Source organism: Mauremys reevesii, linkage group 2 (assembly GCF_016161935.1).
Source record: "Mauremys reevesii isolate NIE-2019 linkage group 2, ASM1616193v1, whole genome shotgun sequence".
Taxonomy (NCBI): domain Eukaryota; kingdom Metazoa; phylum Chordata; order Testudines; family Geoemydidae; genus Mauremys; species Mauremys reevesii.
In genome coordinates this window covers 77,118,535-77,141,552 of record NC_052624.1, presented here as the reverse complement: position 1 = coordinate 77,141,552, position 23,018 = coordinate 77,118,535, and the positions used below count along the sequence as shown (strand labels likewise).

Below are 23,018 nucleotides of genomic sequence, written 5' to 3'. Positions count from 1 at the left end.
GATCCTGCCATCCCTTACAAAAGTGAGTAACTTTACTCATGTGAGTAGTCTCATTGACTTCAATGAGACTTCCCCTTCTGTGCCCCTTTGCCTATGTCCTCCCGCTCCCTCCCAGTCACATTAAGAGAGTGGCACATTGGACCTTTGGAACTTGTCTCCTTTTGTATCAGAGTCTCAATTACAGTTAAGTGAGAACAGTCTCCCGGGGGAGTTTCACTGACTTCAATGGGATGATTCGCACAACTAGAGTCATCCCTATGTGTAAGTGTTAGCAGCACTGGGTACTAAGCTGGCTGTGTATTTCAGCCAGGACCTCCATGACAACCAACATTTCTAGTTTCTGTTTTCAGTCAAATGGCATTGGTTTTGTCCTGCTGCACCGCTCAGTACCAAGCAAGCCTCCCCCAGGAATTTTCACAGTACTTTATAGGTGTGGCACTGTTTTTTGTTTTTTTACACACTATTAGGTATGGATCATTCATAATAAAGGATGTTTGACCTCTCACACAGCTAATTATAATAGTAATTATAATCCCGTGAGCCTTGCCTTTGCCTTTTTATTAACTCCCCCCCGCCCCCCCCCCAATGATGCTTTCCCCTATTTTTTGCCATGACAAGCAACCAGCCACATTGCTGAGACAAGGCAGGGTTCCGGAATGGCTAGGCTGGGCGCTGCATGAGGGGGTGGTCAGAGCTGACAATGGACTTGCAGGCAGAAACCATGCTCCCGGGGGCTCAGCTTCTTTGGGGAGCATTGTGGAGCAGGAAGCTCCAGGGGACACTCACCCTAACTGAGGCTGAGACTAATAAAAGTGGCGCCTGGTTCTAAAAGATAAAGGGTCTGATGCGTGTTCTTCACTCATGAGAATGGCTGGGGGCTGGTGGTGGGGGGTGTGTGCACAGGTGCAGTATGCCGCTGGGTAAAGGGAGGGGCCAACCCTGCACTGTGAAGGAACAGGAACACTGAGTTGATGTCAACTGGGTTTGGAGGCTGTGGTTACATGTTCTAAGGAACCTCAGGGTATATCCTAAACCCTCTGCTGCCTGTCGGGGTGGGGGGTTACTGCCACAGAAGGCTGAGATAGAAACTGTCCTCCATTTTCAGCACAAAAAGCATTTACTGGTATTTCAGTTTAGAAGCTATGGTAAGATGAGCTTCAGGGTCATAAGAACATAGGATCCACCATGACAGTTCAGACCAATTGTGTGACCAGTCTGATACCCTGCCCTGCCTCTCCTTCCTAGGTTAAATAATCCCAGTTTGAAGTTATTTTTCTTGCCCTTATGAATAAGGGCCTTCAGAGCAGGGCCACACCAGTGCTGTTTCTGAGTTTACTAGGTTCATTTGACCATTGGGATTCATATGGGAAAGGTGTGCTGCAGTATCGGCTCTGTGTGGCTCTCCATGTGATTGGTTATGAATTCACCAGTGACTCAGGAGGCAGTTAAATCCCAGCAGTGGGCATTTTTTTTTTTTTTGAGGGCTGGAGGAGTGATTTAAACTGAGGAGGATACCTTTCTGAAATCCATGTGGAAACAATTCTGTCTGCTTTCAATAAAGTCATCTGTGCTGCAGGGACTTCTGTATTAATTCCCTCCCTTTTCATCTGGGGTGCCTGGGAATTCTATGAATGTACTTCCTTGTTGTCCATGAAGAAGAGATTGAAGAGATCTTTGCCAAACTGCCTTTGAGGGAACCTGACACTGTCCTCAATAGGCAAGAATTCTGTCACAATGAGTGCACTGCAAGCCCTCTTGGGTACTGAATGATTGCTCTACATTTTTTTCTATTAATCTGGTGGTTAAAAACTAAAACTGAAAATAGGCACACACAAAAAAAAGCACCCCACAGAAAAAATAAATACAACTACTGCCTCATTGGATTGGGTGCCAAAAATCTTAAATGATACTTAGCAGCTTTTCAGGGATTCATAGCAGAGGCTGGTAATCCCATCACGATGGAAAAATATAAAACAGGATATGGTCTTATGTGGTGCCCCATACACTCTCTCTACCCCAAAGTGCTTTGCAAAAAGTGCAGGCAGTGATTTTCTGCTACCTTGAAGCTTTGCTCTGTGTCACACAGTCAGAGTAGCAGGCAGCAATGCAACACACAGCTGATGGCTGTCAGTTGGCTGCCTCTCTCAGGATGTAGAGTAAAAGGTATTGAGGACACAAGCCTGATAAATGGACACCTTTGTGTACAGGGTTAGCAGCTTGTTGTTCCAGACGCTTGAGGTAAGTTTGCCAAAAGTGACAGGCTCTGCCGATTCTTGCATGAAGTTCTCTATCAAGGTTCACTGAGCTGGTTAAAGCTGAGCCAAGATAGCAAGAAGTGATCCACGTTGTCCAGAGTTTCATTACTGACATAGATTTTAGGTGGGACGTTGGTGCCCTATGACGTGACAACTTTTTTCTTGCTACTGATGACCACTGCAAACAGCGAACGTATTCATCATGATTTGCAGTTCATCAGCTGAGTTAGAGATGAATGCAGCGTCATCTGCAAAGAGCAGATCCCAATAGTGTCTGGGTGACATGCCTTTTGCTCTGAAATGGTCTGATGTTGAACAAGCTGCCGTCCGTCCTCAATTCAATTAGTGTGTCAGATTGGTCATTTCCAAAAGCATACTGAAGAAGAATAAAGAAGATGCCAAAGTCAGTAGACACTAGGACACACCCTTAAACTAAACTCAGACGATGTTTCATTTTCATACTGGATAGTTGCCTTCATTCCCTCATGGAACACCTTAAACAGGGCGAGCACTTTTTGTGGACAGCCAATTTGCAACAGGATCTTGTATATGCCATTCCTGCTAATCATGTCAAAGGCCTTTTGTAGGTCAACAAATACATAGAAAGGTGCCTGTTGTTCAGAGCTTTTTTTTCTTGGAACAAGCACATTGTGAAGGACACAGACAAGTCATAGACTGTCCTGCTCTGAACCCACACTGGCTCTCAGGATAAACTCTTTCAGCAAGGACTTGGAGTCTTTTCAGCAGGACCCTTGCAAGCACCTTGCCCACCATGCTGAGCAGAGATATCCCGGGGTAGTTGTTGCAGTCTGCTCTGTCCCCTTTATTTTTGTATGAAGTAATTATGTTTGCATTTTTCAGATCTGGGTATGTGGCTTTCTTCCCAGCAGGTGCAGAGAAGTGTGTGGATGTCTCTCACAAGCTTTCTCCCCCCTGCCTTTCGGAGCTCCGGAGGGATCTGATAATTGCCTGCTGCTTTCCCAGATGCAATCTCTTTGATAGCCTTCTCTACACCTTCGATAGTCAGTGTTTGATCCAGCTCCTGCATCGTTGGAAGCTGGGGAATGGCAGCTAAGGAGTGTCACAGATAATGGCATCTTTTGAGTAGATTCTTTGTAATGCTCCGTCCATCGGTCAAGTTGTTCCTGCCCATCAGTTAGGATGGTACCATCTTTTGCTTTGAAATGTACCAACAGGGAAATAGATTCTTGATTCCTGTATGGTGGGAAAAGTCTGCCTATCCTCACAAAAGAAAAACAGGCATTTAGTGGCAGGTTGAGAAGAATTAGAAACAAAATCTGGTGAGCTGCTGAATATTCCCTTTCCCCTCAGGCATCTTCAGTGTAATTCATCACAAACAAAGGGAATATTATTGAATGTAAATGAAAGCATGAGACACAGATACTACACAAAGAAAAGGAGCATGTTTCTTTGGGGAGGGGGCCTGTTATTCCTTCCTTGTCCATACAAATGTAAAGGCTGATCTGAAAACATCTGGAGGTAAGCACAACGGGCAGGCAGGGAAGTGGTGGGGGGAATAACAAGACCATTCAGAGACCTGCAGAGCAGAAACAGAGAGAGGAGAACCTGAATGATAACGGATGTAACTGTCACTGGAGTGACAAGTTGGACTGACATGCGCAGGTGTCACATGTCCCACTGCAGTCTTGGAAGATGCTTGTGTAGGAAAACAGTCCCCAGGCAGGCACACACTTATCAGGGCACCGATTTACAGTCCTTCTTGGCAGAGGCAATAGGGAAAGGTGTAGAGAAAAATCCACATACATCTGAACACTCAGATTGAAGAAGTCGGCCTGTAAACCATTGCTATTTTTCTAAACTCTGCTGTTAGGAGTTTCCAGATTCTGCCTTTCATAAAGGGCTCAGGGGCAACTGGAACAGCCAGGCTGGGCTGGTTATGGGGGGTGAGAGCTGGCGGGGGACAAGAATATCCCCTTCCTTCCACCTGGATGATGGTTTTAGTTTGGTAGTTACCCTTCCAGGGATGTTTGGATGAGTTGAGGCCTAACAAGTGTGAAGTGCTGATTTGGTCTGCAAAGCCCTAAATTGTTTGTGTCCAGGTTATGGGACCTGGGGGAGGAGGCAGAAAGAGGCGGGGAAGAGGAGGGGCAGGGGTGGAGCGGGGGGGGAAGAGGTGGGGTGGGGCCTTGGGGGCAGGGCTTAGGGCTGAGTTGGAGTCTTGAGGGTCTGCAAAATTTTTAAAATCAAAATGGGGGTCCTCAGGTTGCTAAAGTTTGAGAACAGCTAGATCAGTGGTCCCCAACCTTTTTCATCTGGCGGGCGCCAGATGAAGGACTGTGGTGGCAGCCGAGCATCTGCCGAAATGCCACCGAAATTCGGCGGCGACGCCTCTGGATTACACTGCTTGTCAGCGGCAAGCAGCAGCATCCAGCGGTGTCGCCGCCGAATTTTGGCGGCATTTCGGTGGATGCTCGACCGCTGGCCAGGATGCGGGTGCATTTAGATGCCCCTGTGGGCGCCATGGCACCCGCAGGCACCGTGTTGGGGACCCCTGAGCTAGACTGTAGAGCAGGGGTCGGCAACGTCTGGCACGCGGCTCATCAGGGTAAGCACCCTGGTGGGCTGGGCCAGTTTGTTTACCTGCCGCGTCGGCAGGTTCGGCCAACCATGGCTCCCACTGGCCGCGGTTCGCTGTCCCAGGCCAATGGGGGAGGCGGGAAGCGGTGCAGGCGAGGGATGTGCTGACCACAGCTTCCCGCCACCCACTTTGGGCCTGGGACAGTGAACTGCGGCCAGTGGGAGCCGCGATCGGCCGAACTTGCCGATGCGGCAGGTAAACAAACTGGTCTGGCCAGCCAGGGTGTTTACCCTGGCGAGCCGCGTGCCAGAGGTTGCCGGCCTTGGTGTAGAGCATTGATTGGACACCTTACAAATGTGAATGAATAGCTAATGCTGCCTCTGCCTGGCATGTGATCTGATCACTCTTTTACACTGGTTAAGGAATTGAAAGGCCTCAAGATTTAAATATCCATCTGAAAATCCCTCAACAGGAAAAACTATCAACTGCTGAAGCATGGATCTCACACCCCATTTGTTTCAATTCATGACCGGCTATTGGTGTTTCTGGGGAAATCCCAACCCAGGTGGGTTACTGAAAAGGAAAGCCCACTGCTTCCAGGAACTCTGATTACACATGTGATCCTGGAACAGAAGATGTTGACTTATTATGCCCTCAGAAGAATGCAACCCACAAATAAATTGCCAGGAGATGCAACCTCTGCAAATGGGTCAGCATGGGTTGCTCGAATTGCTGGCTGAGTCAAATTGTCCCCATCCAACCCCACTAATGCTCTCGAGTGTCACCTGTCATGAATCCATACAGCCACATGCACGGAGACACCATAGTCATCTGCTAAACTGCACAGGGAATAGAACCCTGCACATTCTTATCCAAAATCAGCAGCCTGTGCCCTTTGCTCTCAAGGAGACCCTCCACTAGTTGCCACTGTCAGTAGTAGTAGGGCTTATAGCTTCTTTGAAGGCCAGTCACTAGAGGATGACATAAGCACATAGTTGAGCCCATCTGGGAGACAACTGTGTTGCACATACACATGCACATCACCTATCAAACAAACCTCGTTTGTACGGGCCCAGGAAGGAGAAGATTCCTGAGGTGGCTTCTTATCCTGAGCTTTTCTGCATGGCAGCCTGCTGCTGCTGCACTGGAATCAAGACTTCTAGATTTCAGAGCATCTTATCCTGCTACTCTCCATATAGCCTGTGAATTCAGTGCTTCTTAGTGTTGTTTGCATGAAGCATTTGCTGTAACATTTTACCTAAAATAATCTCTCTCTGTGAAATAGACAGAAGGCAAAGCTATTCTCCAGAGCCCATGTAAAGATTCTAACCCTGCATTTGGGAAAGAGGGCGAGGAGGCATCTTAAAGCAATTAATGTCAAAGTATGAAGTGCAGGAGACAGTTTATTTTTGCAAGTGATTTATATTGACTTCCAGGATTAAATCTGTGTTTTTTAAGTTGCAGTATACATAGCATCTGAATGAAAAGTGCATCAGTATGAACTCCCTACAAGCTGAAAGATTTATATAGCACAGGTGAGGAGAGTTAGGGAATATGATGAGTTCTTTATTTTCCTAAGCCAAAGTCACAAAATTAACTGGTTGGGCCACTCTAGTATCACCAGCTAGGAGCAATCTATAGCATTTGAGCTGAACAGAACTCTTATGACTAATATTTATGCTCTCATTATCCGTTTCCCTATACAATTCCATAATTAAAATACAGCCTAAGTAATGTTTTCAAGCAAACATATCTAGGTATCTGTGCTCATCACCATGGTATCTGAAGGCCTAGAAGGCCTGAGCCATAGTCTACTGAACTCAGAGGAAAGACTCATAGACATCAATGAACTTTGGATCTGGCCCACTGTGTTTTATGACTTTACAGAAACAATAGAGCTACTCATGTCACTGACTGAATGTTTCTTCAACCTGCTGCAGTTTATAAATAACCAAATTGCTACCCTTTGGGAGAAAAAAGTGTGTTCTCTGCAGATTTCTACTGATCTATGGTCCCAATTCCCATGCTTAACATAAAGCACATTCTTAAGTTCCATTGACTTCAATGGAATTAAACAGCTTCTTAACTGGGAGGGACTGGTGAACAAAGCCTACAATGGGAGGAAAATGCCTACCATGTTGGGAAATGCATAGAGTGGTGAGCAATCATGCAAACAACTTGAACAGAGCAGGGCAAACTATTCTTGGTGAGCCATCTATTAGGCAATTAACCCTTTTTCTTTTAGGAAATCAGCAAGCAGATGTCAATCTACGAATTTTGTCATTATTCGGAATTATTCAACTGATGTTTAATGAGAATGTATTTTAGCCTCTGGCATGCTTATGAACTATTTGTTCATATTAAGGCTATAATGAAATCCCATCGTGGAATTCGGATGACATAAACCATTTGAGGTGTACTTGTTTGGTTTATAATGTAATCAGAACCGTCAATGCAAGGGCAGCCCTGTCATTATGTACAATTGCTGGAATTTTCTTGCTGACATAAAGCATTTTTTTAACATTGGAAAATTAGGATTTTGGCAGAAGATTTGTTTTAAACTTTCTTCTTAATAAAGGAATGTGCCATATGGTATACAGCCCCTAACTCAGCAATGATGTACCTGGTATGGGAGGGACATCATAGGAAATATGCAGACAGACCCATGACTGTGAGGTGACAATGAGCGTGAGAAATGTGACTCCCTATCTTCAGAAACAGAAAACCCAGGGTGAGTGGAACCCTGACATGAAATCAGTGACATAGTAGATTAATAGTAACAAGGACTCTGTCAAGATAAGAAGGTGCAGAATTTGCTTCTTCCTCCTCCTCCTTCTTATACCATTTTGTAAGGTCTATGTCATTTTTTGTATGTGTTTATCCCCCCCACCCGCCAATAAAATACTTCAGGCCCAGTGATGGGGGAGGGACAGGGAGGGGGGCACTCACCTCTTGAGAGCCTCCTAGCAGCTGGGTGTGGTACTGCACTCTTCTTCCTACTCCTGGAGCCCCCTGTAGGTTGCCAACCTTGGTAGGCAGATCTTCAGCAGCTCAACCCTCTAGTCAAGTATCACAGTCAAATGGACGAACCCTTCCCAGGATAGCAAAGGGTTCAACAAACTGTCAGCCCTCATCAGGGTCTTCAGCCCTGTTTCTAGGCCCTTTAAATCCCACCCCTCACTCAGGCTTCCCAAAAGAGCCTTGTCCCCTTCTTGGGGCTTAGGCCATTTTCACAATGTGGGAATGCAGGTCTACCCACTGCTCCAGGTCCCAACCCAGGGACCCTATAAACAGCAGCCACAACTGCTTCCTTTAATTAGTTGCTGCTATTCCCTGGGTAGGGTGACCATATTTCCCAAAAGGAAAACAGGGCACTGTGCAGGGCTGGCCCAAGCCCCCCTGGCCACTGCAGGGCTGGCCTGAACCGCTCACCCGAGGCCCCCCAAAACCCCTCCCTAGGAATGGGCCCAAGCTGCTCACCCAGCCCCTCTCCCCACACAAGACTGGGGCTGGCATCGCTGCTCACCCAAGCCCTGCCTGCCTCCCAGATGAGGCTGGTGCTAGTGTTGCTGCTTGCTTGAGCCCTGTCTGCCCCCCACCTGAGCCCAGCCTCCCTTTCTGCATGGGGCTGGCATAGCCCTTCCCCCCCCCCACACACTCCTGCACACCCCACTTTTCTCACAGAAGTGGGCATTTGTGCTGTTTGCTCTTGCTTAAAAAAAGGACTGTCTAAGCCAAAACGGGCCTTCTCCCATATAGCCCCTTTCTCTTCACCTTTATCTCAGGGCTGAAGTTCTCAGATCCTCTCACTCCTCCTCACTGACTGCATATGCCACCAGAACCTGTCTTCTGGTTCTTCCCTTCTCTGCTCCCAGCCAAGAACTGAGCCCAGCAGCTCCTTTTAGCTGATCCTGCTGGGCTCTGATTGGCTGTTTCTATGCAGCCTCTCTAGGCAGTGCTGGAGGACCCAACCTTCACTGCTCCTTTCTTGGGGCAGGATGTGGTAGGATCGCAGGTCCTCCAGCAGGGGCCCTTGAAGGGGCAGGTACATCCCGTCACAGGCCCCAGTTCAGAAAAAGCATATCAGCACGTGCTTAAGTCTGAGCACGTGCCTAAGCCCTAGTGAAGCCAATGGGATGTTAGCATAAGGTTAACTTCAAGCACACACCTAAGTGTTTTGCTGAACTGGAGTCTCAGTAAAAGCAGCAAAGAGTCCTGTGGCACCTTATAGACTAACAGAAGTTTTGGAGCATGAGCTTTCATGGGTGAATACCCACTTTGTCGGTATTCACCCACGAAAGCTCATGCTCCAAAACTTCTGTTAGTCTATAAGGTGCCACAGGACTCTGCTGCTTTTACAGATCCAGACTAACACGGCTACCCCTCTGATACTGGAGTCTCGGTGACATTTTCTAAACCTAAATAAGTAAAATAATCCCCCGCCCCAAAACAATGCCAGCAGCTCAGCATGCAAGTAAGGGAATCAGAGTTCAGTTTCAAGCTCCCAAGAGGTCATTGTAAAGAGTGAAAAGGTTGAAGTGGAGGCTGGGGAGAGAAGGGAGAATTATTTTAGAAGTTGATAGAGGTACCTCAACACCAGCCTTTTAACTGCAATATTAGTACATTATGCAACAAATATCAACATTTTTTTATGTTGTAGTTAAAATATTGCTTAACAAATAGTAATTTAAGACCAACTTGCCTAACAAGCCTTGTTTGTTAGAACTAGTAGTGGGATAACCCGATCTCCCTGAGATGACAGCCTTGCAAGTGGATTGAAATTAACAACCAAACCGATGAACATTTGACAGTTGTGAGCTGGGTCATTCGACTTTGCTATTTTCCAGCTTGGCATTGGTCATAGTCATTAAAGAACATCACAAGCCAGTTTTCATAGTTCAGCCATTCTTTAGGTCTCTTTGTGGGGGCGGGGAGAAAGCATGGGGCTACATACCAAGTTATTCCCTCCTCTGGGCTTCTTAGGGCATTCTGTCTTTACTGTGACTGTATTTTACAAACTTTTGGGAGCAAAGTCTGTGTCCATATAACGTACACCACCGAGCTTGTTGTGCTTAGCAAATAATTCATACACTGAAACATGTCTAAAGTGACTATTCAAGTGGCCAACCAAAATCAGTTGCTCAATAGGGGTGGCTTTCTAACAAAGATGGAGAAGGATTGTGTTCAATATGTATCTGTATTAAAAAGCTGTACAGTGCTTTGCACAATAGGGTCCTGGTCCACCTAGGTGCTACTACACTACAAATAATAATCACAATAATATATTCCTCAAGGAATCAATTCTGAAGCATTTAGGGGAGAGGAAAGTGATCAGGAACAGTCAGCATGGATTCACCAAGGGCAAGTCATGTCTGACTAACCTAATTGCCGTCTATGATGAGATAACTGGCTCTGTGGATGAGGGGAAAGCCGTGGACATGTTATTCCTTGACTTTAGCAAAGCTTTTGATACGGTCTCCCACACTATACTTGCCAGCAAGTTAAAGAAGTATGAGCTGGATGAATGGATTATAAGGTGGATAGAAAGCTGGCTAGATCATCGGGCTCAACAGGTAGTGATCAATGGCTCCATGTCTAGTTGGCAGCTGTTATCAAGCGGAGTGCCCCATGGGTCAGTCCTGGGACCGGTTTTGTTCAATATCTTCATTAATGATCTAGAGGATGGTGTGGACTACACCCTCAGCAAGTTTGTAGATGACACTAAACTGGGAGGAGTGGTAGATACGCTGGAGGGTAGGGATAGGATACAGAGGGACCTAGACAAATTAGAGGATTGGGCCAAAAGAAATCTTATGAGGTTCAACAAGGACAAGTGCAGAGTCCTGCCCTTAGGACGGAAGAATCCCATGCACTGCTACAGACTAGGGACTGAATGGCTAGGCAGCAGTTCTGCAGAAAAGAACCTAGGGGTTACAGTGGACAAGAAGCTGGATATGAGTCAACAGTGTGACCTTATTGTCAAGAAGGCTAACGTCATTTTGGGCTGTATAAGTAGGGGCATTGCCAGCAGATCAAGGGACATGATCATTCTCCTCTATTCAACATTGGTGAGGCCTCATCTGGAGTCCTGTGTCCAGTTTTGGGACCAACACTACAAGAAGGATGTGGAAAAATTGGAAAGAGTCCAGCGGAGGGCAACAAAAATGATTAGGGGGCTGGAGCACATGACTTATGAGGAGAGGCTGAGGGAACTGGGATTGTTTAGTCTGCAGAAGAGAAGAATGGGGGGGGATTTGATAGCTGCTTTCAACTATCTGAAAGGGGGTTTCAAAGAGGATGGATCTAGACTGTTCTCAGTGGTAGCAGATGACAGAACAAGCAGTAATGGTCTCAAGTTGTAGTGGGGGAGGTTTAGGTTGGATATTAGGAAAAACTTGTTCACTAGGAGGGTGGTGAAGCACTGGAATGGGTTACCTAGGGAGGTGCTGGAATCTCCTTCCTTAGACGTTTTTAAGGTCAGGCTTGACAAAGCCCTGGCTGGGATGATTTAGTTGGGAATTGGTCCTGTTTTGAGCAGGGGGTTGGACTAGATGATCTCCTGAGGTCTCTTCCAACTCTGATATTCTATGATTCTATGATTTGGGGATGTTCTGCAGTGATGTCTCAAAGCAGAAACTTCCTGAATAAGGCTTCAGTCCTACAAACACTTACATATGGGAGTAAATGTACACATCTGAGTAGTCCTGTTGAGTTCAGTGAGATTCCTCACATGTACAGCTACAAGCTTAAGTGTTTGCAGGATCAGAGGTATAGCTGTGTTTTTACATATCACAAAAATAGCTGAAAGGTATTTCAAGCTTTCATCAGCAATGAAAAAAAAATCACCTTTGAGCAGGATATACCCCTGGATAATTCCAGTAAAGGAGGTTTTTGGGGGGAAATTTGTAACACCTAAAAAGAGGGAGTTAGAATTAATTTAAAAACTTCTTGGAACCTTAACTATAGCATTCCCTACTAAATGAGAATATTAATATATAGTTCAAAAGCTGCATGGTTATCTTCTTTTTTCATCAAATACGATTTACTAGGCCATGACAAATGGAAACTGGGTATGTTGTCTAGTTCCGCATCTAATCTTAAAATCTCTGAATCTACATACAGGATAAAAAGGATGTGTTCTAGGTATTATTCTGGGGAAGTTCTATGGCTTGTGTTATACAGGTGGTCATACTAGATGCTCACAATGGTCCCGTCTGGCCTTGGAATCTATGAACCTATGAAAGCTGACTCAGACTCCAGACAACAAGGTATTATTCAATACTTCATAAAACAAGCAGGGCTACCTTTGACTCTGGCAGTCTTAATTTAATAGCCAGCTGTACTACATTCCCTCTGTGCAAGTCATCCATCTTTTCACAGTGGAATGATATAAGAGGACACTGAGTACTTGGCTCACAGAAGATGGACTCTGCCAAGGATTTCCACCAGTACACATGCTCAGAAAATCTGTCTGAAAGGTATTGCATTAGGTTTGAAAAAAGGACATTTTATTGTGTGTAACAAACCTCAATTTCCCCACCCCTGCGCCTTGGGGCACTGTTCAAGGATCTGGGCCTTAGGCGTGCAGTAAAGAGACGGTCCCTGCCCTAAAGAGCTAAACACTTCATCATATTAGCAGAAAATGCCACTAAATTTGAGGGTCCCCATCGCTAAAGAGATGCACTGAGCAGATGTGCATTTTTCCGAGAGGATGAGATTTTCAATGCATGGTCATAGCTGCTGATTGTTGACTCTGAGTTAGGCAGTGCAAGCTTCGCTGTGATGCTGAATAGACACTGGTTACCATTGTTACTGAGCTTCATGGTGTATTCTCCTTCATTTCTTCTATTCCTCTCTCTTGGGACAAAGCTAGGAAATTTGCTGTGAAATGACTGAATGAACAAATAAATAAATAAAGAAAAAGACATTCACATGCCACATTATGGCTGTATGGGAATAATTCAGGAAAGGCAAAAGGTGAGAGCCTGGATCCTGCCCTGTGTCAGGGCAGTCTAATGGCACTCTGCTGGTGCAAAGCAGCCCTAAAACTGGCTTACCTAGGCCCTGGAGGATTTCCCCACCATTTGGGGATCCTCAGGTCGTGTAGAGCTGCTGCAGTGGGTCCCATGTCACCCACCTCATCACCACCCCCACTTTGGCTTCTAGCATGAGGGGTGTAGGTGAGAGAAATCGACATGGTCACGGCATCCTTAGGTCAGCTGATGCCCCAGCTGGTGGAATGGTCCCTGGGGGCTGTCAGCAGCTATTGGAACTAACAGGATATCTGCACTGGAGCTGGAAGGTGTAATTCCCAGCTCATGGAGACATACCTGCACTAGCTCAATCAGTGCTAGCCTGCTAAAAATAGAAGGGTAGTTGAGGCAGCGCAGGCGAGCTGTCCCCAGTATGATCCTGCTGGCGATGCTAGGTGTGCAGGGGCGGCTCTAGGAATTTGGCCGCCCCAAGCAGTCATGCCTGTGCTGGTCCCGCGGCTCCAGTGGACCTCCCGCAGCTGCGGAGGGTTCGCTGGTTCCGCGGCTCCGGTGGAGCATTCGCAGTCATGCTTGCGGGAGGTCCGCTGGTCCCGCGGCTCCGCTGGACCTCCCGCAGGCATGACTGCGGAAGGTCAGCCAGAGCCGCCTGCCGCCCTACTGGGAAAATGCCGCCCCACACGCGCGCTTGGCGCGCTGGGGTCTGGAGCCGGCCCTGTAGGTGTGTACTTGGGGCAGTTAGCCCCTTGCACCTCCACAACTACACTTTAACATGCTAGCTTGGTCAGAGCTAATACGGGTGTGTTTCCTTGAAGACATACTCTATGAGCAGCCCTGATGTTGCTCTAATGCATTCCAGGTATCAGCCCAGTGCCAGGATTGGGGGAACAGAAAGTTGACTCCTCTGGAGCTGCATTAAGGTCTCCTCAGCCACAGCTCTGGATCTGGGCTGAGGTATGTTCTCCCCACAACATTAACTCTGCCATGTTATCATTTATCATTTATTACCATTGTGCCCGGGAGCCTTCTGAGAAGACGGGGCCCATTGTTTTAGGCCCTGTACAAACATAGAATAAGAGACAGTCCCTGCCCCGAATTGTTTACAATCTAAATAGACAACGCAACTAAAAGGGTAGGGAAAAGGCATAGAACATACAAGCAGAGTGAATAATACAATGGCTACAAATGGCATGTTTGTTTCACAATTTTGTATTAATTTTTTTGCATTTGTTTTGTTATTTAAATACTTGATGGGCTTCTGGCCATGCGGCAAATGCTATTTATTGGAAAAGGCTTTGGGGAAAGTCAAGGGTATGTTCCCAGAATGGTAGGGGTGGAAGTGAGCTTTTCAGCTGTTTTGTTTTATGGGCTAGCTGAGTTAATTTGTTAACATCTATGATTGTCTAATGCTACTGGTGAGCTAAGTTGGTATTATCCATATGGATTTATTTTTAATGCTGCTGGGTGGTCATTATTGTGTTTTTGGGAGGCAAATTAATTGTCAGATTGCCTAGAGCTTTTTGCATAGGTGTTTTTTTCACTATGATTTGAATTATACTCCTAATCTGTTTACCCTGGAGTCCTCTGAGCAGGGAGGAAACTGTACACTTATTTCCATGGAAATGTTTTGTGGCGAGGGCTTTTGCCTGTTATACTTCAGAGCTGTGGAGTTCTCTCTCTTGAACTACCAACAATGCCAAGTTGTTAAATTCGGTTTTAAAAGAGAAATTGAAAACATACTTCTTTTTTATTTTGAATTCTGCCAAAGTTCAAGCCCCCTAGGAGTAAAATTTCAAAGATAAACACTCTGAGCCACGCTTGAAAAAATGCAACCCTAGTGATCAAACTGCATCCACAGCTCTTCAAGATGCTTTGTGTGAGCTGCATTCTATCATATTTGCATTTGATCAGCAAGAATTCATAGTGTTGGTTTATGGTTATAAAAGCCTCTTTTGAAAAACCAATACAATTCACATCTTTTATTGGTTTTGTTGTTAGCATGCCTGCTGAGAACTGAACTTAATTTCCAAGAAGGACACACTGTACCTACCAGTTTGTCAAACTGGCAAAGCAGAGCTGTATGTATGGTTTTCATTTCAGACTGAACTGAAGCCATAGCATAAACTGGAGCAGTTTTATAGCATGGACCTGAAGCAAGTGTCTTTGGAAAACTACTTACATTGGGGTTGTAAATACAACACTCTTCCTGTAGCGTTATGTTTATCATCATCATCCCCTGTTAAGTATGCAATATTCAGCTGCCAGAAATAACATAAAGAGTATAATGAAACAATCGGTTCCACCGTGTATTTGGCTGTGACACTCTGAGTAGCTGAAGAAGAGCTCTGAGAAGCTTGAAAGCTTGTCTCTCTCATTCACAGAAGTTGGTCCAGTAAAAGATACTACCTCACCCACCTTGTCTCTCTCACAAAGAATGTACTTCCTTCCAGTCTGTTGTTGAGGTGGAAGGGAAAACTTAACTCCCCGGTTAAAGCTGGGAAAGGGAAACTGGGAGAACTCTTGTTTTGATTCCCAGTGCATGATTCCGAGCCTAGAGCAGGAGTGAAATAAAGCCAGAATGTGCAGTGCCCAAACCAGCGCTTGCTGACAGAAAAGACAAAGTGGTTTTTGGAAGCGAACAATGCTCTGTCTGTTTGGTCAGTAAACCAACTCAAGGGAGAAAAAATGGCTCCGGTCTATGTCCATCTGGCTCCCACTGGATTTCTGTGTCTAGCTGGTCTACTACCCAAGATGAAATGCAACTTTTCAGACAGTACTAAGGCTGTTTAGAGAATAACCAAGTATGGTGTGGCTAGATCTTTTTAAAGCCACACATATGATACATGGATTTTGTTGGCTATGCTCTTCACATACAGCATTTTCATACTTGACCGAGGCTGGTAACACTAATCAAGTAACTACAATACTGTGCATGACAAGAAATGCACTGAGCCAGATTCTCAGCCCACCTGTGCCAATGGTACAACAGGGATGGAGGGCTGCTTTAGCGACTCATAAGATGGCCATGTCCCTGCTGCAGAGACAACACTATAAACAGACAAGCCCAAAGAACGGGGGAAGGAGACAATTAAAAGAAATAAATTAGTGCCGGAGTTTGGCGTGCATCAAACCTGTTAGTTCCAGGTTTTTGTGGGTGTCTTTTCTCTGAGGAGGTGAATAGTTCATGGCTGGTTTCATGGAAGAAGTGTGTTTTAAGGAGGGACCTGAAGGAGTACACGGGGGGAAGCTGAGATTTAAGGACTGATTCTGATCCCACTTAGACAAGCATAGCTCAGGCGTAACTGCATGGGCAGCAGTAATATTGCACCGATGTTTCTGCGCTCACAGGGCCAGACTGTGAAGCCCTCACTCCCACTAGTGAGCTGCTATTCACAGTGTCAGTACCACGGGACAACTCATGTGAGTAACTGCTCAACAGATGAGTAAGGGGTTGGGGCCAGATGCTAACACTCGTACTCACACTGAGCAGCACCTTACGCCACAAGTGGTCCCACTGAAATCAGTGAGACTGTCTGTGGAGTGAGATGCTACGCAACAGGAGTGAGGGGATCAGAATCTTAATACCAAGCCTTAGTTTAGTAAGGGTTAGATTGTGACTAGGGGAGTAAGAACTTGCAAGCTCCTGTGCAGACACCCAATCCTTGGGTCTCAATGCATGGGAGTAAATACGTGCTGTGTGGCCATTTCTCACCCACCTGCTCCAGATAGGGGGTCCTAGGCAGAGCTTTGGCTCTGCCCTCCCTGCTGTCCCAATGGCCAGGGCACCGGAGCCAGCACAGTGTGTGTTCTAATTTGCTGTGGGTATAGGCCTGCAGAAAATTACTGCCCCACTGGAGCAAGAGAGAAGCAGGGCAGGAACTGTGAACAGAGCACAGAGGTGTATTTGAGACATACTGCCTCCTGGGGCTACTTCTGGGCTCTGGCAGTGTATGCATTGTTCCTTGCTCCGGACTGCGCTCACATCACAATATAGGCCTTTAATACCAAGTCTTGGGCAATTCATTCAAGAACCTGTCAGTAATCTAGGACGTTACGTTCTAGTTTCCAAAGCACTAAGCTCTGGAATGGCTTCCCCTGAGACATATTCCTCTTGGAAAGGACAGGGCAGAGATTCATCTCTGGAATGAGTGAGTCATAAGCATTTTACTTCTTAGGCTCTGTCTGCACTCCAGCTTATGTCGGCAGAACTTATGTTGCTCTGGGCTGTAAATAAACCACCCCCCGGGTGACCTAAGTTACACCAACATAAGCGCTCATTTGCACAGCTGTATGTTGGTGGGAGAACTGCTCCCACCGACATAGCTACTGCCGCCCGCAGAGGTGGTTTTATTGTGTCAACAGGAGAGCTCTCATGTCTACAACCAGATATGCTGCAGCTGAGCCAGTGAGCCGCTATACGTGTAGCCATGCCCTTATTTTCATACAATAGGTAGTCCTCAACTGATGTAAACTGGTGTCACTACATTGTAATAAATAGAGCTTTGCTGATTTATTGGACCAGATCCTCAGTTGGTGCAACTTTGCTTTCCTTTATTTTCTCCTCCCCCCTCCCAACTAGTACTTCAAACAAAAATAATAGCCCATATTCAGATCTGGTATGAGCACAGGCAACTCCCTTCAGGTCACAGGAACTTTACCCACTTGCAACAAGTTTCAGATATGAAGGTGATGAGCGCTGTATGACCCCCAAAGATAAATGGGTCTGCGTGTGGTCTAGGAACTCTTTTCATATGCAGTTGTTGTTCCTGTTCCTGGCAGCTTTAAAAAACTGAGTTTGGAGCTCAAAAGGAGCTGAGAAATGCAGGTGTTTTCATTTTTATATTTAAGTTTTTCAGAAGGCTCTGAAAAGCACCAAGCAACATCTGCTTTTCCTAGTAGAAAGCGCCTGGAGAGACACTAAAACTGTCCCCTTGTCCTGTTCCCTTCAGACTGAGGGCCTGTTGTTTCAGTCAGAGGAGGACAGGAATTTCTGGAATGCATATAGTAGGCCCAATACTGCAAAGTGCTGTGCCTCTCTTTGCAGGGTGCTGAGTGTCTCTATTCCCTTTAGGAGCTGAGCACACTCAGCACCTTACAGGATCAGGTTTGCTGTGTGTGTTGCTGTTTCTCTGTGTAATAGCAGGAGCGTTATGAGATAGAACTCAGACACTAGGACTGCATCAAAACCAAGAAACAGCTGTTTCTATTCAGCCTGATTTGTGCAGCAGAAAAACAGATGGGTCTTACCTTCAAAAGGCTTTTTTATTTTCCCGTTGTTCCAAATCATTTCCATGTGTGATTGTAAAGGTGGGGCTTGGGCATAGCATCAAGGCAGCCTTGGATCTGGGCCTCTTCCCTTCTTTCCTGAAAAAGTACACTACTTTTCATCTTTGTTCTCCAAGTAAACGACTTACAGATGGGAACCCAGAAGGATTCTGATTGAAGGGCCAATAGCACAAGGTCCTGCCGGGTCCTGGAGGCCTCTCTGCCCCACTTTGTGTATGGGTCTGTATGTGGAAATAATCATTCATTGATAATTGCATGGCTCTTTCTAAAGAGTGGGCCTGATTCACCTCTCACTTGCACCAGTGGAAATCAGACTGAAGTCAGTGGAACTCCATGTATGTCAGACTGATGGAAATGAGTGAAGAACCAGGCTTCTCATGTACCTTTTGCTGAACTAAATAATATTTCTATACGAGAAGCCAGGGGCACGACCAAAATTTGCCTAAGTAGGGAGACCAAGAGGTGCTGATTTTTTTTCAGCGTCTGGAGGGTTATCTCCCTGGAACCAAGCACATGATGGGTGAGCTCAATGGCACCTTAGAGGCACTCCCCATCTGCAGGGGCACAGATGGAAGCTTCCTCCATTGCACACAGGCATGGGGTCTTCACCTTCTAAGGAACATCATCTCCTCAAGACCCCATAGCCCTGGCCTCCTCCCACCTCACCCAGACCAGAGGCCCCGCTTTGGGCCGGGTGGTCCCCAAGCTGGATCAGTGACCTGTATTGCTTCAGCAGCTCTGTGCTGTGGACTCAGCCACCCTCGCAGCCACGGAGTAAGCTCGACAGGTTGGGCTGGCTTTATGGCTTCATGCTGGGCTGAGGCAGATCCCGCGCACACCAGCCACCCACCTGGGGAAGTAACTGGGGGTTGCTGAAGGGAAAGGGGATGTTCTCTGCAGGCCCCTTATGGAGTGTGGCTCTGGGTGGTTCAAACCCTGGACATGCAGGCCAAAGGAGGAGGGGGCGAGGAGGATGGTCTGGGCCCCCTTATTGCACCCCTGAGAGAAACAATTAAGTAAGAGCTCTAAGGTTTAATCACTCCAACTGTGCTCTCCCTAGTCCTTGTCAGCAGCAGGAAGTCTGCCTCGTTCTTGGAACGGAGACGTCCTGAAAAGCTCCTGGTGCTGCTGGAAGTGGTGGTGGTGATTCTATAGCTCCTGGAGGTGAGCACTGATCCCATGCCCTAGGATAGCATGAAAGGGTGATGTGCTGTCCTTTGGGTATGACATAAAACCGAGGGCCTCAGCACTTGTGTTCAGTGACGCCCCCACACCACTTTTCATACGAGTAGGGTTATGTTAGCCCCAGGACCCTTACCAGAGTCCAGCTTGGGGAGTTACGAGTGCAGAATGGAAGCCTCATTCCACCCCAGAAGTGGCTGCAATTCAGAAACGAGTGCTTTCCTAAATGGAGAGTACTTTTAACATAGCTCTATGTGAACATTTCAGCTCTTTGCCACATGAACGCCTAGAAGCAGAGCCAGCTGCTGGCTCCAGTGCCTTTAGCTTATTAGCTCCGGTTGCAAGCTTTTCTTCATATAAACCATTTCTTATCTCTACTCTGGCTCTACCATGCTGTTATGTTTGCCTGGATAGGATTGTGTTTCCAAAATAAATACTTCCAAAGACAGAATACAACCAAACTCCATTTTCTATCCATTTTATGCCATGTCACATCACAGTAAAAATTCTTTGTCCCAAGCTTAATAATTTGGCCTTGTATCATTTCTTTGCCTGGAGTGCTGATCCCTGGCTTCAATATCAGATTTATGTGACAAGTTTGGCTGGGCATGCAAAAGCATATTTGTTTTAAAGTTTATTTTGTTTCCAGTATAGCAATTGTTTCAAACTGTCTAACTTTTCCCAGGCAAATTGGGTCAGGCTCTATTTTACTGTAACAACACATCTAAACATATTAGACTGTTTCAAATGTCTGGATTTCAATGGCTGCCCTAGCAACAGTTCATAGTGCTGCCTGCTTAAAGAGTGTTGGAATCACTGCCATGCTACCTGCAGGCTTGTATGTACATTGCGTCCCTCTATTCATTGGAACCAAAGATGCCCAAGTGTCTCTGAGTACCCAGCTGTATAGTGGCTAGCCTACAAAAAGGCTATTTATTCACACTGGTTTTGAGTCACAGGGGTCTGTGCAAACATTTAAAAAATGTTGTTTACTATATGTTCTCACTAGCCCACCCCCTGCACCCCGAGATTCAGTTGTTGTGTTTTGTCTGGATTTTTGCAGTCCTCATGCAGACCCATTGAGTTTTGCATGATCTCCATTCAAAACCATTCACTAACTCAGGTTCATTTGAAATGTAGGCCTTGGTTTGCCAGAAGGTTTGCTGACCATGGACCAGGGTTCCAGCTTTGCAGTGAAACATGACACCAGATGAGTTGCTTCTGGTTTTAGGTTTCATTAAAAAAAGTTTCACCCAGCTCCAATTGTTAGCCCTACTGCTAGTAACAACACTGGACATTCTCATTGATCACCTGTTTGAGAGGTTTGTGTTTGGAACCGTGAGTTTTGAGTTCTATTCCCTTTGTCACATGGATATGGTTTAGCTAACAGCTGTGGTTTCTTTCACACAAAGTAATATGGTTTTATTTTGCATGATTTCCATATAATGTTGGCTTTGTAGAACTGTAAGAATTTCTGCAGTTCACGTGAGTATTCAGTGGATTTCAAGGGGTGTTTTAGACTATTATTATATTTTGCAATTCACTTCTGAACCATTCTCAGGACCTATAGGTTGAGGTTTTCAAACGAATTTCAGTGGGGTTTGCTTAACTCTCTTATACTCTTTTGGAAATTTCTGTAGGAGGGAGAAATATAGTGATAAGTGGGGACAGAAAGTTATAAAATGTACCAACCTTTCATACCAGGAAAGTTCAGGTCCAATGCAAATGAGGCCGTGGTCTCAGCTTAGTCCCCAGTGAATATTTCTGTGCACTACAGCATGAGACGAACCTATAGCTAGCATACATAAAGGAGGCCCAGTGCTGTAATACAAGGGGTTATTTCAGGCCAAGGCTGAGCTGCATAAGCTAAGCAATGGGGAGAAACGTGCATAGCCTCTGCTAACAAAATTCCCATCTCCAACTTACAATTTTTACCAGTCTCTTATGAGCCTAGAAAACACGGCTATAAAGAAAAAAGATCTAAGTCTTTGTAGATAAAGAGGCATAAAACAAAAGTTGGTAGTCTCCCTCCAGACACAATTCCCTGCTGTTGATAAAGCTCCGAATAATAGTAAATCAGCCTTGAATCCCTCCTACATACAAGACAGATCAATTCCTAGTCTTTCTCTTGCATATCCCAAACAAACAATGCACCACTAAGAAGCTCTATCAAAATCATGCCAAGTCAAACTGAACTGTGAAATATATTTCAAGTGTGGAAATGCCAATGGTTTAATCAACACCTCGTGCCAATCTCTGTTCCTCTCCTCTTAGGGGACTTGTTGACATAGTTTTTGTACTACTTGAACTATATTAGTTTAAAATTGATAATTAAAGCAGTGTAACCCTCTAGTTTGGATGCACTGAAGTGGTATAAAAGGACTTCTAATGGTATAGATTATTCCTATAAATTGTGTGTAGACCAGCCCTAAGGGTATAGTCCCATTCAGCAGAGGGCTAAGTTGGAAGAGGTCGTTTGCTGGGGAAAAGAAAAAAGGGAAAAGAACTTAAGATCCTGGAAAGAAGGATTTAAGGCAGAGGAGAAAAGTAAGTGTTAGTGTCTTTCAGACTCACAGGAGTGAAAACCATATTGTGAAATAAAACAACAGTAAATGCTTTTCATGTGTGCATACCTTCAGAATAACTGACATGTGGCAATACAGCAAACTCCAGCATTGCCTGTGGGCACTGTTGCTGTCCCTGGCTGCATCTTGGCTTTTCATAAGACAGCTTGTGGTGTAGGCTTAGGCAGAGAGCCCTGCCAACTCTGCAGCCTTTAGGTTAGGAGGCGAAAAGAAACAGTGCATTGTAGGAATGCGGCTGGTGAGACTCAACTCATGAGAAATGGCCAAGCGAGATGTGCTCCTGGATATGGCTTTCAGTTTGCTTGGTGGAAAGGGGCATCTTTCGTTTTATTTGTAGCTATATATTCCCATAGCTACTAGGCAACAATAAGGACATGTAAAACGATTGTTGCAGTGCTAATTCTGTTCCTCAAAATATCAACTCTTATCATCTGAGAAGTGCCAGGTAGCTGTTTTAACACAGCAAAAATCTGGTGATACTCTTGTGACCCCATAAGTTGTATAGACGTGCTTCAGTTAATGCCCGGGACACACGCTGACTGCGTAAACACAAAGGCTGAGATTCTGTGCTGCAGCGCCAGAAGATGCAGTACAGCAAAGTTCACACCAGGGTGCAGCCCCCTAAGTAGAGCAGGACATACAGGAGCAGCTCTACTTCGCAGCACTGCCCTCTGCCTCCCTCCCATCTCGGGGCTGTTCAGTTCTATGAAGGTGAGACGCTCTGTAACAGCGTAGGCTCTCCTGCTCCCAACACACCCCTGCCTGTCTTGGCTCTGGCCTGACACACCCCGAGGCTGGAGTTTGTCAGGGGGCCTATGCAGGTCAGCTTCCGTAGTCCTATACTGTGCCAGTGTCCAAAGAATTCTCCCAGCCAGCTTAAGGACTTTGTATAGCCTCTGTGCAATAGTCAAAGTGGAAGCAGAATCCTTCCCCATGGCTTCAGATTGCAGTCTGAATACCACTGCCCCCAGGGCCAGGACGAATGTACCTGCCTTCAGAACTGAATTTACAAGAAAGTTATGCTAGGCAAAATTCCTGTTTGCCTAGCCCCTGCAGTGTATGCCGCATAACTATATATAGAATAATATTCAAACACAAATTAGCGATGGACAAACCTTAAGAGGCAACAGCGAGGCAAAGCTCCAGTTTCTCATGGTCT

At 45.9% G+C, this 23,018-nt stretch overlaps 1 protein-coding gene and 1 long non-coding RNA gene across 3 annotated transcripts in view; one reads left to right on the top strand and one right to left on the bottom strand.

Annotated features, from left to right (window-relative positions):
* GASK1A (golgi associated kinase 1A) overlaps positions 1 to 23,018 on the top strand; it is a 54,633-nt gene that overhangs the window by 2,810 nt on the left and 28,805 nt on the right. The gene's annotated exons all lie outside the window — the stretch shown is intronic.
* LOC120396469 lies at positions 1,466 to 8,684 on the bottom strand. Of its 2 annotated transcripts, none has more exons than XR_005593163.1 (3): positions 8,590 to 8,684; positions 7,765 to 7,906; positions 1,466 to 3,492 (listed from the first exon to the last, which is right to left on the bottom strand). It is a non-coding gene; the product is annotated as an uncharacterized LOC120396469 (long non-coding RNA). The 2 variants fall into 2 exon arrangements; XR_005593162.1 differs by lacking the exon at positions 1,466 to 3,492 and adding an exon at positions 3,599 to 3,813.